The 16,454-nt window shown below is 35.1% G+C and overlaps 2 protein-coding genes and 1 long non-coding RNA gene across 6 annotated transcripts in view; 1 reads left to right on the top strand and 2 right to left on the bottom strand.

Moving 5' to 3' along the window:
- Positions 1–16,454, bottom strand: part of LOC127863184 (uncharacterized) — a 352,983-nt gene that overhangs the window by 242,700 nt on the left and 93,829 nt on the right. The gene's annotated exons all lie outside the window — the stretch shown is intronic.
- Positions 1–16,454, bottom strand: part of LOC127863178 (uncharacterized) — a 208,560-nt gene that overhangs the window by 15,180 nt on the left and 176,926 nt on the right. Inside the window, exons 5-7 of the mRNA XM_052402574.1 lie at positions 5,270–5,428; positions 4,033–4,833; positions 1,630–1,821 (exon numbers count right to left, since the gene is read on the bottom strand). The gene's annotated coding sequence lies outside the window, so the exon portion shown is untranslated. The remainder of the gene's footprint in view (positions 1–1,629; positions 1,822–4,032; positions 4,834–5,269; positions 5,429–16,454) is intronic.
- On the top strand, positions 183–1,227 carry LOC127863193 (uncharacterized). Of its 4 annotated transcripts, none has more exons than XR_008040978.1 (3): positions 183–354; positions 726–884; positions 1,097–1,227. It is a non-coding gene; the product is annotated as an uncharacterized LOC127863193 (long non-coding RNA). The 4 variants fall into 4 exon arrangements; XR_008040979.1 differs by having other exon boundaries at positions 1,150–1,202; XR_008040981.1 differs by lacking the exon at positions 1,097–1,227 and adding an exon at positions 991–1,095.

The raw sequence follows: 16,454 nt of genomic DNA on the forward strand, positions 1-16,454 counted from the left end.
GTCTGCAGAGGCTAATCTGGGATGACACTTTAATAGGACTTAATGTATGTGCAGTCTGCACAGGCTAATCTGAGATGACACTTTAATAGGACTTAATGTATGTGCAGTCTGCACAGGCTAATCTGAGATGACACTTTAACAGGACTTAATGTATGTGTAGTCTGCACAGGCTAATCTGAGATGACACTTTAATAGGACTTAATGTATGTGCAGTCTGCACAGGCTAATCTGAGATGACACTTTAATAGGACTTAATGTATGTGCAGTCTGCACAGGCTAATCTGAGATGACACTTTAATAGGACTTAATGTATGTGCAGTCTGCACAGGCTAATCTGAGATGACACTTTAATAGGTCTTAATGTAGGTGCAGTCTGCACAGGCTAATCTGAGATGACACTTTAATAGGTCTTAATGTATGTGCAGTCTGCACAGGCTAATCTGAGATGACACTTTAATAGGTCTTAATGTATGTGCAGTCTGCACAGGCTAATCTGGGATGACAATTTAATAGGACTTAATGTATGTGCAGTCTGCACAGGCCAATCTGAGATGATACTTTAATAGGTCTTAATGTATGCGCAGTCTGCACAGGCTAATCTGAGATGACACTTTAATAGGTCATTATGCATGTGCAGTCTGCACAGGCTAATCTGAGATGACACTTTAATAGGTCTTAATGTATGTGCAGTCTGCACAGGCTAATCTGAGATGACACTTTTATAGGTCTTAATGTATGTGCAGTCTGCACAGGCTAATCTGAGATGACACTTTAATAGGTCTTAATGTATGTGCAGTCTGCACAGGCTAATCTGGGATGACACTTTAATAGGACTTAATGTATGTGCAGTCTGCACAGGCTAATCTGAGATGACACTTTAATAGGTCTTAATGTATGCGCAGTCTGCACAGGCTAATCTGGGATGACACTTTAATAGGTCTTAATGTATGCGCAGTCTGCACAGGCTAATCTGGGATGACACTTTAATAGGACTTAATGTATGTGCAGTCTGCACAGGCTAATCTGAGATGACACTTTAATAGGTCTTAATGTATGTGCAGTCTGCACAGGCTAATCTGAGATGACACTTTAATAGGTCTTAATGTATGTGCAGTCTGCACAGGCTAATCTGAGATGACACTTTAATAGGTCTTAATGTATGTGCAGTCTGCACAGGCTAATCTGAGATGACACTTTAATAGGTCTTAATGTATGTGTAGTCTGCACAGGCTAATATGGGATGACACTTTAAGCACAAACATTGAGCCCCGTATTCAAGAGCACCGCTAAAATGCTACTTGTTGTTGTTGCTGTTGTTGCTGCTGCTGCGACTGGGCCATAGATAGAAATGGAGCAAGTCCTGATGCCTAACCCAAACCTGGGGATTCCCAACAACAATTATTGTTGAATGGCGTCAAACGCGGACTGCTCTTCTGAGGTAAGGTTCACATTAAGGTTCACATTATTCAAGAGCAACATATCGAGGTCAGTCACATTTATGGATGAGTTACTCAACGCCTGTTGGATCAGATCATTTCCATTTGAGTGATTTATTCGGAACAAAATGTTGATGCCCAGTATCGAATTGTTGCTAAGCGACATCGAGTCTGAGACGGAAGTCTAACTCACCATGGCTCCGCTATTGTTAGTGTTGATGTAACCAACATGGGAGAAGATGTTGATAGAAGGCATGCTTGGCTGACGCAAGACGTCTTTGTGCTGAATTTCTTGAGCTAGTTGTATTATTTGTGCAAGAAGGAGGTCGGAATTGTCATCGACTTTCACCCGAACGACTTTCGTCTTGTTGGCTTATAATATTTGCTGAAAAGGAAAAGGGCAGTAAACTTAACCTGGATTGTTTAGTGACACATACATTTTTCCCTGCAACGACTTACTTTACACACCTGCTTTTTAATGAGAAACATTGCGTCTGTAATTGATATTTGGAATATCGCAATTAATTGTTTACCAATGAGAACTCAGAATAGCGTTGTATCAACTTGTTAGACGCGAAAACTTTAAATTGAGTGCTTGATCACACACGTTTTGTCTATGGATTAGACAGAAATGCAGAAATACAGATGGACATCTATGGTGAATTCAGTCTATTACACTCTATCTTGCTAAAAGGGGACATTATAATAGTAATTATAGCATATTCTGGTTAAAACTATTCGCTGTACTGGTAATTGAATAGATACTATTTGCTTTCTACATTATATGGCCTTGTTTTAATAGGACAGACCTTAGAATTAAAGTTTCACTCCTAGTCACCTTGTGCTGAAATTGTGTGCATTCGGATATGACAGCAATATAGTGCTATTGTTTTGCAAACAACCGGGCTCTAATTTAAATAATAATCATATCTAATTATATTTGAACTAAAAAAAATACAATGCCAACAATTTTAAAACAGTACTAAAATTTAGTGAAATAAGCAAATTACGCCAGTTATTCTTATCAAAGACTTTAATATGTTGTACCGTATTTGAATGTCACACATTAACTGTTTTATTTCTTATAAACAAGACAAGAATCTAAATTTCTAAGTCCTTCTTTTATTGTTCTTTTTAAAATATTTATAACATCAATTATAATGATATATTTATAAATCTTAACAGTTCATTTGAATCTAGCCGCAGAGTGCCCTTTCTTCACAAAACATCTCATTTTATCTCGACATGCACATAAACATAAAATAATAATACTCCTTATAACATATTACATTGGTCAAAGACTTTTCCTAAATACTTGTTTATTGCTGATTGGCTTGATCAAAGAGTTTCCTTAATATGTGTTTATTGCTGATTGGCTGACCGTTAATGTATTGTTCCAATGACACTCCCCGGAAATGGTGACCAAATTATTCATGCTTCAACCCATTTACCGGATATTAATGATGTAGTTATCTGACTAGATTTGCGTGACCATTTCCGTGGATGTTTTTGATTGCTTACCCAGATTGCACTTTTGGTGATAACAAGATAATATTCTAATAATTGTACTCGCGCAGTTCAACGGATGCAATAGATGATTAAACAGGATTATAATTCCCGCGGCAAAACTTTTGACCATCGTATCAGCTTAGACATCTTGTTAAATATATCTCTTTTAATAACGTATTCATTCGTCCAGAGTATCTCATTATGGATCTAGTCTACTATTGATCTAGTCTACTTTAACAATGAATATAAAGATATGTCTGATTTTTGCGAGAAATCTTAATTAAAGTTAATTTTTTTTTTATATTCTTATATTATTTATAATTAAACAAATAATACTACTTTTCAAATTCTATACTCATGGCTACATCATCAATATTTATTGTTAAATTTCCAAACTTCACTTATGTTATTATAGTTTCCACATTCAAATATTTTCATTATAAAATCACAATTATTACGATATAAGATGTATCAATAATTTCAAAAGTTATTTTATTTATAAATATTAATGAAAAGTGTTACATTATTAAAACATCTATTGATAATTTCTGAAATGCAATTATGATTATTAATTTATTTATCTCTAATACTTTAAATTATCAATTCCTATCATATTATTAATATTATATGTATCTTAATTTGTATCATATTGTTAACATTATATAACATTATATTTATGTTATATGGATAAACAATATATTATATAGATAAATAACTAATTTATTTATCTCTAACGATGTAACTAAATTTCTATCATATTATTAACATTATATAACATTATATTTATGTTATACGGGTAAAAACATTTCTATTATTTTATTATAACATTACAGGGCTGTTACGTTACAATGTGATAGAACTAGGGGATAGCTATGTGAAGAGTTTATTTTAACTATTTTTGGAATTTGGCAAATTTGGGGAAAATCGGGCTGTTTTGTTAACATTGTGAAAATAGGTTGTTGTGTTTTGCTAACAAATACTTTAATTTAAGCCAGTTATTATGGAAAATATAGACTTTTTGAGATTAGGAATGGGGCTGAATTTCGGCCCCAACTTTGACAAAATAAATAACACTGTAGGGTCTCACCTGAAGCTCAAGAAGCTGAGATGACATGCTGATACTGCTAAGGGCCGATTTTGAGTTATGATTAACGTCGGGATCATAGTCAAAGGGCGTACTAGACCGCACAACAAAGCTGCTGTCATTTTTCAAAACCTTCTCAAACCTCCGTTTAATGCATGGCCCTTTGGGATCGGAGTGCGAAGTGCTCGTACCAAATATTGGACGAAATTCGCGTCTGAGGCACACCCCGTGGATGTGTCGTGCTCTGTGCGTTCAAAACAAAGTCATGGCTGCCTTTCTTTTTTAGAAAGAGTGCTAAAAGCGTGTTCTCTTTGGTCAGTTGGGACGCCTGAGAGGACAAACCGGAACAGTCCGTAACGCTACTACTGTACAAACTATCGACAGCAGAAACACTTCTGACTTAATAGCTTCTATTGTTCATTGATTTTCTCCATAAAGAATGGAACAAGTTATTCAACTTTTTTATTCTACGTAATATTCATTGTGAGGTCAAACAGCAAGAACTGATTGTTAGCATCACCATAACTACTGCCATAACTTCTCGTGTCTGTAACACTCGTCCCAATCGAGCTTATCACAACTGTTCAGGTTTGAGTATGGAAAACTTGACACGGACATTGCGGTTGTTGAGAACAAAATCATGCTGCAGAACAGAATTGTTCAACGATGCTGACCCATTGAGGCTGGAGGTCATGGGGGAGGAGTTAGGGGTCAGGGGAGAGGAAGGGTTGTCCTGGACTGGGGCTCCTGCAGGCCAGACTGTTGCTGTTGCTGGGCCAACTCGATATCAATGCTGGTGCTCTTCTGAAAACAATAACAGCTAGCCCTGTGGGTGATATGAACTTGTAAGAAATGATTATATTATGTTAGGTCTATAACAAACTATGCCTCTTGATTGGATTTGAAGGATTTTAACAGCAAAACTTCATTCTCATGAATTTCTAATCTGGCAGTTCATTCGTTCTTTGTCCGAAATAGCATGAACATTAAAACAATTAAACCGTTTGAAATAAACAAAAATAAAGCGTTGGCTAATGCTTTACTAACCTGTAAATTCATAAATATTATTTTTACTTAATTTTTTGAGATGTATTTTTAAGCCAATATGCCGCTCATCAGTATTCGACAGTGTCGTCCCAGATAAGCATGTGACGTCCACATGCTGGGGCAGATCTTCAGTTTCCTCCCTTGTTAGTGTCAGATAAATCAATTCAACAGCAACTAAAGAGCAAGCACTCACTGTTGGTGAAGATCTTCAGTTCTCTCCCTTGTTAGTGTCAGCTAAAATGTCCGGCATGATGCAATACGCAGAAATGGAAAAGTCGCGTCGCCCCACATCACTAGGCCTTGATACGGCTGAGCCTTTCACCAAACAGTTGTATTCTGTGCCTAGCAGTTACTGTAACGTTAAGCGAAATATGTGAAATATTTTGGCCCAGTCAGTCTTTTGAGTTAGTAAATAAGAAATACACCAGCAATGTTTTGCCCAACTGAAAAAGTACCTGTACCACACTCCTTTGGAAAATAAGCGTGATAATATCTAACATTTTCAAAATTCGCAGCATGAAATCTTTATATTGGGAATAATGGGTGCTTCTAATTGCATGGAACTTTGCACAAACCCATCAAAATATTCATTAATATGCGTTTTTGCTGAAATGTTCAATTTCAGTGCTCATGTTATTATTCCACAAGCATATAAGGAAGTTCCTATTACGTGTACTTAATAAAGAAGGAAAGAAAAGGCTGTTCACATACACCTGGGAGTACAATAATGTTACAGGCCACTTGCCCTGAACGACTACCAGCTGACCAAACTTGTTTGAAGACACCCAAAGTTCCACATTTTCACAGTAACCAATACAAATACACACTTTTTTCCCAGTAAAGTGCAAACATTAACTTTGATTATATCAAAAGGGAAAATAAAAGTTTTAGTAAAAATATTACTCAAACGCCCACAAGCACAAATCAAATCACCGGGCTTGTTTTGTCTCATCCTTGTCAAGCAGCCTAGTCACCCTCATTTTGTCAACAAATGAGTGGCAAACTTTTCAAAATTAGGACAAAAATTGTCATGAACTGTTCAAAATTTCACTTTTTACAATTGTGAAAATTTGAGTTGCAAACGTCTTTAAACTATGTAAATTTTCGTCACAAAATTCTCAAATTTGTGAAAATGGCCATTTCCTAAGACGGAAAAATAGTCATGAAAAATGTCTGTTCAAGAAAAACTACTAATACAAAAAAGGCACCAACTGATTAAAAATAGCAAAATATAAGTCACAGTTCAAACTAGAGACTAGAATGTCACACGTCTGAAACAGGAAAACGCATTTAGATTCTTTGGAGTATAACTTAAATGTTGTTCAAAAAATACTTTTTCGTGGATACCTAAATTGGTGGATTTCTGATTTTGGAAAAGAGGAGGAATTTGCCTGGGTCATTTTGATATGTTTATTAGTTAATTTCGTGGATCATTAAACCCAGAAAATCAACATTAATTAATATCCCACAAATAATAACGAATGTACAGTTCATATTCTTTTACATGCGTTTTTTTTAAGTTCAGTTTCAGTGCTCATTTTATTATTCCACTAGCATATAAGGAAGTGCCTAGTACGTGTACTTTATAAAAAAGGAAAGAAACTGCTGTTCACATACACCTGGGAGTAAAATTATGTTACAGACCACTTTCCCTTAATGACTTCCAGCTGACAAAACATAAATCCACATTTTAACAGTAACCAATACCAAGACATGATTTTTTACAACGAAATTGCAAACATTAATTTTGTTTGATATGTTGAGGGAAAAAAGTTTTAGTTAAAATATTACCCAAACGCCTTCTTTAAATTGTGAAAATTTGTGTCATGAAATTCCCAAATTTGCGAAAAGCTGCCATTCCCTTAGAAGGAAAAATATTCCTGAACCATGCTCCTTCCAGATAGACGACTTCTTCAAAAAGGCCCCCTTCTCAAAATAAAATGCACTTTTTAACAAAATACGCTTTAAAAAGTGTATTTTTTTGCATTTTTACCAAAAAGTGTATTTTTTCTGCACTTTTTTCATAATAAAGTGAACTAAAGTGCATTTTTTCTGTATTTTCATTATCTTTAAGTGTATTTTACTGTACTTTTAGTGTATCTTCTGTAGACAAAGTGCATCTTTTTATGTAATAAGTGCATTTTTTTTATGAAGTGCATTTTTTGTGCATATTAGTGTATCTTCTGATTTGCAAAAAAATATTCTTTCTGTACAAGTGTAGTTTTAGTGCATCTTCATAAAAAAGAGCTACACTATAGCAACTAACTGAAGTTAAAGGACAGAGATATAGTGTTTAATAGGAGGATTGTACTGAATTCTTTTTTATCTTCACATAATGTTTATGGTCTTATTGTTGCAATTTGTCTGCTCATAAAATATGTGAATCAGAAGAGCAGCTTTTAAAGGGAAAAGTACAACTAAATCAGGCTGTGGGTAACTAATTAAAAATAATGAAAGTGTCAAAAATATTATGTGGGCGTGCCAGAATCAATTATATCTCCACAATATAAAAAATAAGTATTTGAACTTTCTTACACTGATGTTTAACCCCAATTCAATTAATGTCTACCACATTGACTATTAACATACATTTTAAAAGACAATTTAAATAATTTTTATAGTACTATTATTATTTGCTAACACCATTCAGTATGTTATATTGAAATATTAACAATTAAATATAATGTGCTAAGTGTGCTGTGTATTATTCAATATTATTATTATTCAATTAATATCAGATAAGATCAGGATCAGATAAGAGATCCATTAGCATCATAAACACTAATCCCTATCAGTGCTCCATCTAGCCCAAACAAAGGGGGGTTTAAAGACTTTTGATTGGTTATGGCACCATCTATTTTAAAACAAACCACTTTTGATTGGTTGGAGTTCAGCAAGTTATTTGGAGCACAGAAAGTTGTTTTTTGTAAACAATGTGTATATCAACAATAAGTTTGTTGCAAAGAAAATTCAAAGTGGGTGGTTAAAGTGATATGGTCTCATAGTTCAACAACTGCCTTTTTTTGGAATATTGAAGAACAGCTGTAACAGGTTTGTATTTTCATTTCTGCATCTCTTTTTAATTTAATTAATTATGATCATTATCATATTTATGTATTGTCACTGGGAAATGTAAATGGATAAGTAAATGAAATGCAATTTTAAGGAAAAAAACACCATTTGAATTATTATGGCTGTATTTTATGGTTATTGTCATCTTAAAATTTATTTATACCTATTTCTTGTCATTAATTATTTCCCCCATATTTAATAAGAACTTTTATATTTTATATTTGAAGGTTAAACCCCAAGGTGAAATTTACATTGATCGGAAGATCCATTGGACAGAATGTGCATCATCGCCTGCCAAAAAAGGGAGCAAAAGGGGGGCTACCTGATGTATGGATATTTATACCAGGTTTTACCCTGCACGAGCAGGCCAACTTGAGGGGAACAGGAGTGGGAAACCGCACCCTGTAGCTTGTCCTTGACCAAGAAAAGATGGATTTGTTGAGAGGTAAAACTATATAATAAAGGTTATTGCATTTTAAAGACGTCACACTTCCGACCAGTTCACACAGCCAAAGGAGACCACATATATTAGTACATTTATAAACAGTATTTTCTACCAAACGTTATTTCTTTAAATTATTTATGAAAAGCGTTAAGTCACATATGATCACGAGATTAAAATTGCAAAAATAAACTAACAAAAACAACAAGCCAACAAACTTGTTTTGATTTAAATTTATGATATTTATAGCAACTGTTGAACAAGATTACCATAACAGCAATATTTAACACATTATAAAATATATTTCAGGACCTTATCTCAAATGAGATCATGCACGAGATGCGCCTCACAGACCATGACAGTAGTATTTAGACCTGATCAGCTGGTGAACTGCTCTATAAAGGGTGGTTTATGAATGCATTCTTTGTAAGGAACAGTGTATAACAACAAATATAGTGACAGGGGCTAAGCTGCTAAATATTGTCAGCATGTATGCAGTGATTTTCCCTGGAAATTCAAAACAACCTGTATATACTGGCTCTCAGAAGGGCATATTTTAGCGCAATAATGAACAAAAAAGGAAGATCTTAAAAATAAGATATAGATTTATATAAATTTCAGGAATACGGTTCATTTATCATATATTAGGATCCATAATATGATTGAATTGAATGTGCTGCTTTTGTCCATATTAAAAAGGGATTTGGAATTTATGTAATATATAACAAGGGACAAAATTGTCACACAACCAGGTTTTCATTGTGAAAAAAAAATCTGATAAAGGGAGAAAACTCAAACTGAACTTTTGAAATGAACAAACAAAATTGACCCCCTTTGTAAGTTTTTTTTTTTATTATCTATTTTTAGTCGTGGCGACCTTGACATTGGAGATATTGACGTGATTCTTTCGTGCGACACACCGTCCCATGATGGTGAACAAATGTGCCAAATGATTTTAAAATCTCACAATGAATGACATAGTTATGGCCAGGACAAGCTCATTTATGGCCATTTTTGACCTTTGAACTCAAAGTGTGACTTTGACCTTGAAGATATCGACGTAATTATTTCGCGCGACACACCGTCCAATGATGGTAAGCAAATGTGCCAAATTATTTTAAAATCTGACAATGAACGCCATAGTAATTGCCCAGACAAGCTTGTTCCGCCAGCCCGCCAGGCAGCCAGCCAGCCAGCCCGCCCGCATTCGCCAATCTAATAACCAGTTTTTTCCTTCGGAAAACCTTGTTAAAAATCTAGTAAATGATAGGGAAAACATTTCAGCTTAAGGAGGGGAAAACTTTAATATTTTTGAAGCGGAAACCACCTGTTTTTGGCTGTTAATCAGTAACTGGTAATCAGAGGGGAGAAAAATCACTGGTATGAGCTTGATATTTAAAGTTGTTAATTCCAGATAGACAATAGCCCGTTTGAATCCTCTCTTATGTAGATATGTAACCTTTGTTTTTGTTTTTTAAGGTTTAACATTCTAATAAAGTGTGTACTTATCTATTGAATTGTACTTTTTGTTTTTTTATGTATGTGTTTACACAAATCTTTCATTTAAAGAATGAATGCTGGCTTCAAAATGCTGGGATTTTTTAAAAATTTGGTAAATTTTTAAGCATACTAATTTGAAGTGATGAAAAGTACACTTGAGCGAATAATGCGCTTAAAAAATTCACTTCCAACACTTCATAAAGTGTATCATTTGTATGACTGAAAATGCACTCAAGTGTATTAATGCGCTTTAAAATTCACTTTTAATACTGTAAGGTGTATTATTTGTATGACTGGGAATGCACTCAAGTGTATTAATGCGCTTAAAAAAATTCACTTTCAATTTTGTAAGGTGTATTATTTGTATCAGTGGAAATGCACTCAAGTGTATTAATGCGCTTACAAAAATTCACTTTGAAAACTCAATGAAGTGTTTTATTTGTTTGTCTGGAAATGCACTCAAGTGTATTAATGCGCTTAAAAAATTCACTTTCAATACTCCATGAAGTGTATTATTTGTATGAGTGTGTTAATGCGCATTAAAAAATTTACTTTGACCATGAAGTGTATTATTTGTATGTCTTAAAATACACTCAAGTGTATAAATGCGCTTAAAAATAAACTTAAGCGCACTTATTATCATAATAAACGCACTTTAGTGTATTATTTCGTGGAAAAATACACTTATATGTATAAACACACTAGTAAAAGGTGTTGTTTTTTTAACAGAATAAAATGCACTTGTTAAGCAAAAAATACGGTGCCAATAACATGCGCATTTAATGCGCATTAAATGTGCATTAAATGCGCATTAAATGCGCATTTAGTGCACTTTTTCGAGAAGGGCCTGAATACAAAAAAATAGTACAATGTTAGTCACCACTTCAAGCTGGAGACTGTAATGTTACACCCCTGACACTGGTAAATCATTTATATTCGTTTGCGTAACACTTCGAGGGTTTTTAAAATTTCAAAAAAAAACTTTTTCGTGAACACGTAAATTCGTGGATTTCTGATTTTGGGAAAAACTTAATTTGCCTGGGTCATTGTGTAATGTGTTTGAGTTAATTCGTGGATCAGTTAACCCAAGAAATACACATTCATTAATGTCCCACAAATAATAACAAATTTACAGTACATATTCCACATTTTTTTTAGAAAAGTGTTTGAAAAGTTTTATTTTATTTATTTTTAATTTTGATATAGGACTGTTCATTAAGAACAATAATGTTAAATCTTCTTTTAGTCAGGTTTATTTCTTAGTTTTGATATAATGCAAACATTAATTGCTGAATACAGTCAAAACCCAATGGCTCGAACTGGCCATGACAGAAAACAAAAGTTCGAGCCATCCATAAATCGAGACAACCTATTTCTAATACTAGTATACTTATCGATGCAGGTCCCAATTTAAAATGCTGAACTTACAAAAACACAAGTTTTCAGGAGATGTATTTTTGTTAAACATTTCTTGCACACAATCAAAGAAATAATACGTTTAACATTTTTTAAAGTGTCTCATGATGGAGCATGTTCGTATGGAATTACTTTGACGCTAAGTTAATAAATCTGCTATAAAATGTATCTTTGTCATTTAGACTTGCGTTTATGTGATGTTTCAGCAAATTGGACATCTTATTGTAATAGATTTTGTTTCAATATAATAAATTATTCCACTGTTTTCCATTCCAACTTATTAAGTTGAGACCTCAGCTTAGTATCGTGTGGCCATATCTTCATAACTTATTCCCAAAACTTATTCCAGATTTGAGCCCCTACCTATCTGAGCAATCGCCAAGTTAGCGACTGTGTTCAGGGTTAGAACCCTGGTGTAAAAACAAGCCACATATGCGACGGATTCCAGTTTCGAATCCAGGCCTGATAGCTCCCTTTATAAAAGATGGGTCTTTGGGTTTTAGCACCAATCAAAGGACTTTCCCTGTAAGCGACTAGGACCCCAGTCTGAGCATTCGCACCTTACGTAACGGGTCCTGGTTTTGAGGCCCTGCCTGAGCACATACCCTATACGATATGTGCCCCGGGCTCAAATCCCGGTTTAAGTATTTACAATTTAAGCAAACGGACCCTGATCTGAGTCATTTTGTCTTAGCGCCGGACCCGAATAATGCGGGATTTATAGATTAAAGGGCTAGTGCTCAGACAGGCGCTCGAATCGGACACCCATAGCTTAGTTTAGTTTAAACCTATTTATTTTAGCTCGATTGCATCGAAAGCCTTAGGCTTATATAAACGCTCTCGAGTCCGTACCCTGGGCCTAGAACCAGTACTTGGTGTCTTTGGGGGAGATCTAAAGAACGCTCCCACGGTGGGGATCGAACCCGTGACCTCCCGGTCGCTAGGCGGACACCATATCCATTACACCACGGCGACTTGAATAGCTTGCGAGACGAGCTCTCATTCCGGGACTCGAAACCAGAAAATGTTGCTTACAGAGCTAGTGCTCATTTTGGCAACCGGTCGCTTAGAAGGCGAGTGCTCAGTATGGTATGTTAGCGACGGCTGTCTAGTTCGAGTCCCTGTGTGAATGCTCAGACTGAGGTTCGCAACTGGGATCCTTCCCTTACTGGGCAAGTGGTAAGACACAGGCTTGAACTCGGGATTTATAGCTTTCAGGGCTAGTACTGATCACACTGGGGCTAGAACCCAGGACCTGTCACTGTTGGTGCATATTCTCGCATCAGAATTCAAGCCGTTGCTTAAAGGGTAAGTCCCCAGACCGAGGCTCGATATAGAGACGCAAAGCTTTCAGGGCTATTGCTCGTACCGTGATTCGAACCCCGGGACCGTCAAAAACTCCTAATTAGCTTTAAGGACTAGTGCTCATACCGTGATTCGAACCCAGGGACCGTCGAAAACTTTGGCATCTAGCACTCGCTTCGTAAGCGATGGTTCCCAGGATCGAGCCCCGGTCAGAGCAATCGTCTTTTACAAGAAGGGTCCAGGGTTCGAATCCAAAAACCACGGAACACTCTCTTACGAAGCGAGTGCTTCGGAACTCGAAACCGGGATCCGACGCTTACGTTGCTAGTGCTATGACTGGGGATGGAACCCTGAACCCAGTCGCTAACAAGGCAAGTTCTCAGACAGGGGCTCAATACTGGGATCCATAGCTTGCAGAGATAGTGCTCAAACCGTCGCTCGAACCCGAACACACAATAGTACGAGTATAAGGGTACTAACTGTGATAAAACGGTAAAGATGAAACGGCCTATCTGATTGGTTAAACAAAGTTGTGGTCCAAACTTAGTAATTTGTTCCCACAACTTATTAAGATGTGGTCTCAACTTAGGAACTTGCGACCAGAAGTTATTAAGTTGAAGAAACAACTTCCTATGTTGAGACCTAAACTTAATAAGTTGTAGGAACAAGCTATTAGTTGTGGTCACATGTTACTAGGTTAAGGCCTCAACATTTTATAGTATTTGGGTCCCTTTTTGCGCTCATCAATGCTGTAAAATGTACATCATTGAATTATTCTATAAGCAAAAGTTTACGTATCGTTAATTTACCTTAAAAATACGTGGCTATATTGATACTTTAATATATTGATTAGCGCGCAAAATGCCAAAGTTACCATTTTTTTCAGCTTTGTCATTTTGACTCCAATCAATTGCGGTTCGTCTTTACATCAAATGACTTTTTTTAGCTTTTGCGATTGGTAAACTAGTTCGTTATTTTGGGGGTATATGCGCATTCATTTCCTGCTTTGTACAGTATCAAAATCGCGAAATGACAAAAAATGTAGGTTCGGCATTTTAAATTGGGACCATCGTTATGATTACTAACATAAATCTGCACCAGAATATCATCTCCAGTTGAAGGGCATTCATACTGCCTATACTCCGTACTACCTTCTGCTTTTGAACTTAGTAAGAAAAACATATATACTTAATATGTTTAAGTAAATAATATTTTTATAAAAGTTACACATACAATCAAACACATATCATATAATAAATGTATACTATATCAGCCCGTTTTTACGTTGCACATTTATGGGTATATGTAAGGAATAACGCTAAGAAAAAAAGCATTCATAAGCATTATATGAAAATCGCTGAAATATTGTCAGCGATCAATTAAGTTGACAGTGTACATATAGTGATGCAGCCGTTCCAGCCATTTTATTAAAACATCTACAAAAACCACCAGATTGTATACAAAATGTCATCTTTTACTCAAATCAATTGAGATCGAGTCAATTACATGTTTGACAATATAGCGAGCATTTGATAAAAAGCTCATAATCAAGTAACAACATTAATTGACCCCAAGGTGCGTTAGAGCCAAACAAACAATAGAAAGTGTAACATTGTGACCGGTACTGCGAAAATGTTTCGAGACATCTGATAATTTGACATTCGCGAATTCAAGCCATCCCACTTAAATGTATATAAATACATATTTAGCAATAAAAAATAGGTGCTTCCAGGATAGTTCGAACCACCTCGAAATTCTAGCCAATCGAGTTTGAGCCAATGGGTTTGATTGTATATTATAATTTTTAGAAAATTGCCATTCTGTTAACCCTTAACCTCTCAGAAGCAAAGTGAAAATATCCAAACAACATAAAACCAGAACAGCCTGCAAGTAACTCACAGTCTGTTCAGGTTTTATGCTGTTTGCTGCTCATCAGTAGCTAAGGGTTGGCAATGAAACCTTTAAATATTGAATATAGTAAGAAAGGTATTTAATTAAATTTAACTTTCTGAGAGACTACACATGCGTGAAAATGATTATATAAGTGGTAAAGGGTTAATCTGTGAACAAGTCCTACTACACCAATATGTACTCAACATACATTTTTGATTGTATTACTACATTTTATATTTATTTGTTCCTTTATTTATATAAACTTAGTTTCCACAATTAATTAAGAATACGTTTTCTAGTTTGAATACCCATGAATAGTAATGTTTAAAAATATTGAGATTTCACAACTATGAGACAAGATTCAAATAGCACAAGAGCAAATAAATTTTAGCTCTCTAAATTAAATCATACATTACTAACATTAGTATCGCTTAACAATTATTTTTTATTTGCATGTACATGTACACCATGGTCTCAAAAACCACATGTTCATCCAGTTTGTTTGTTATACCATATTTGTTTTCATCAGAATGTTAAATACCACTCTACAATAGACTGGAAGCCGACTTAACTTGAGCCCTGTCCAGGAAAAACTGGGCTTAATGCATGTGTATAGCATCGTCCCACATTAGCCTGTGAAGTTCTCACAGGCTAACCTAAGACGACACTTGATTCCGCCAAGACTTGATTTGTGTTTAGTATAAATTCCATTAAAACGACAATTTCATCAAAAGCGGAAAGTAACATACCTGATTAGTCTGTGTGTGCACTGCACAGGCTAATCTGTGGGTTGGACTTAAAACGCATTAAGAACTTTTTTCCCAGAACGAGGCTCACCTTGTATCATCTTGTACAATTCTTTAACAGACTGAAATTTTGAGCATCATTCTGAGAAAACCGGGCTAAATACAGTTTGCGCTAAGTGTCTTCCCAGATTAGCCTATACAGCCACACAGGCTTATCTAACACTTTCCGCTAGACGGAATTTCGTTTATAAGAGACTTCCTATATACAAACATTTCCATAAATGAGGAAATTATCGTTGCTTATTTGCCTGTTCAAACTGCACAGGCTAATCTGGGATGGCACAATACGCACATGCATTTATTCCCATTTTCCCAGAGCGAGGCACAGTATAAAACTATCATTATATGATTTTATTATTATAATTTGAAGTAATATATAGAAGATATTTGTTCATGTCAGTGTAAGATCGTTTGTTATTTCACGAGTGATCATAGAAATTATTTTTCTATGATCACGAGTGAAATAACAAACGATCTTACACTGACATGAACACATTTTCTGTTTCTGTTATGCCCCTTTTTCAAGAAAATAATAAACAGCTGTTTCCCTTTCGCTGAAAAGTTACCCTTTCTCGGAGTTTGTCCCGTGGCGTGCCTCAAAACATTTCAAAATACAAAATGAGGTCATTAGTATGACGAAATTACATCATTATACCAGCGGAATTTCCAGTTAAAACCCTTTTACAATGTAAATAAACGGTGAATTTAAGCATAAAATAAAAAGAAAATGTGTTGGATTCGGTGGAATGTTGATTTTAATTCACTCGTGATCATAGAAAATATATATATATACTTATTTATGATAATCTAAAAAATAGAAAAGGAGTTCCGAAAATGTGTTCTTTTCATCGGTGAAAATAAAAATTTGTTATTTTCACTGCTGTTATTTCACTGCATAAATGTCATATTTTATCATTAGGTATAAACGAACAAGAGATATATAC

This window comes from Dreissena polymorpha, unplaced genomic scaffold (genome assembly GCF_020536995.1).
Source record: "Dreissena polymorpha isolate Duluth1 unplaced genomic scaffold, UMN_Dpol_1.0 chrUn002, whole genome shotgun sequence".
NCBI lineage: Eukaryota > Metazoa > Mollusca > Bivalvia > Myida > Dreissenidae > Dreissena > Dreissena polymorpha.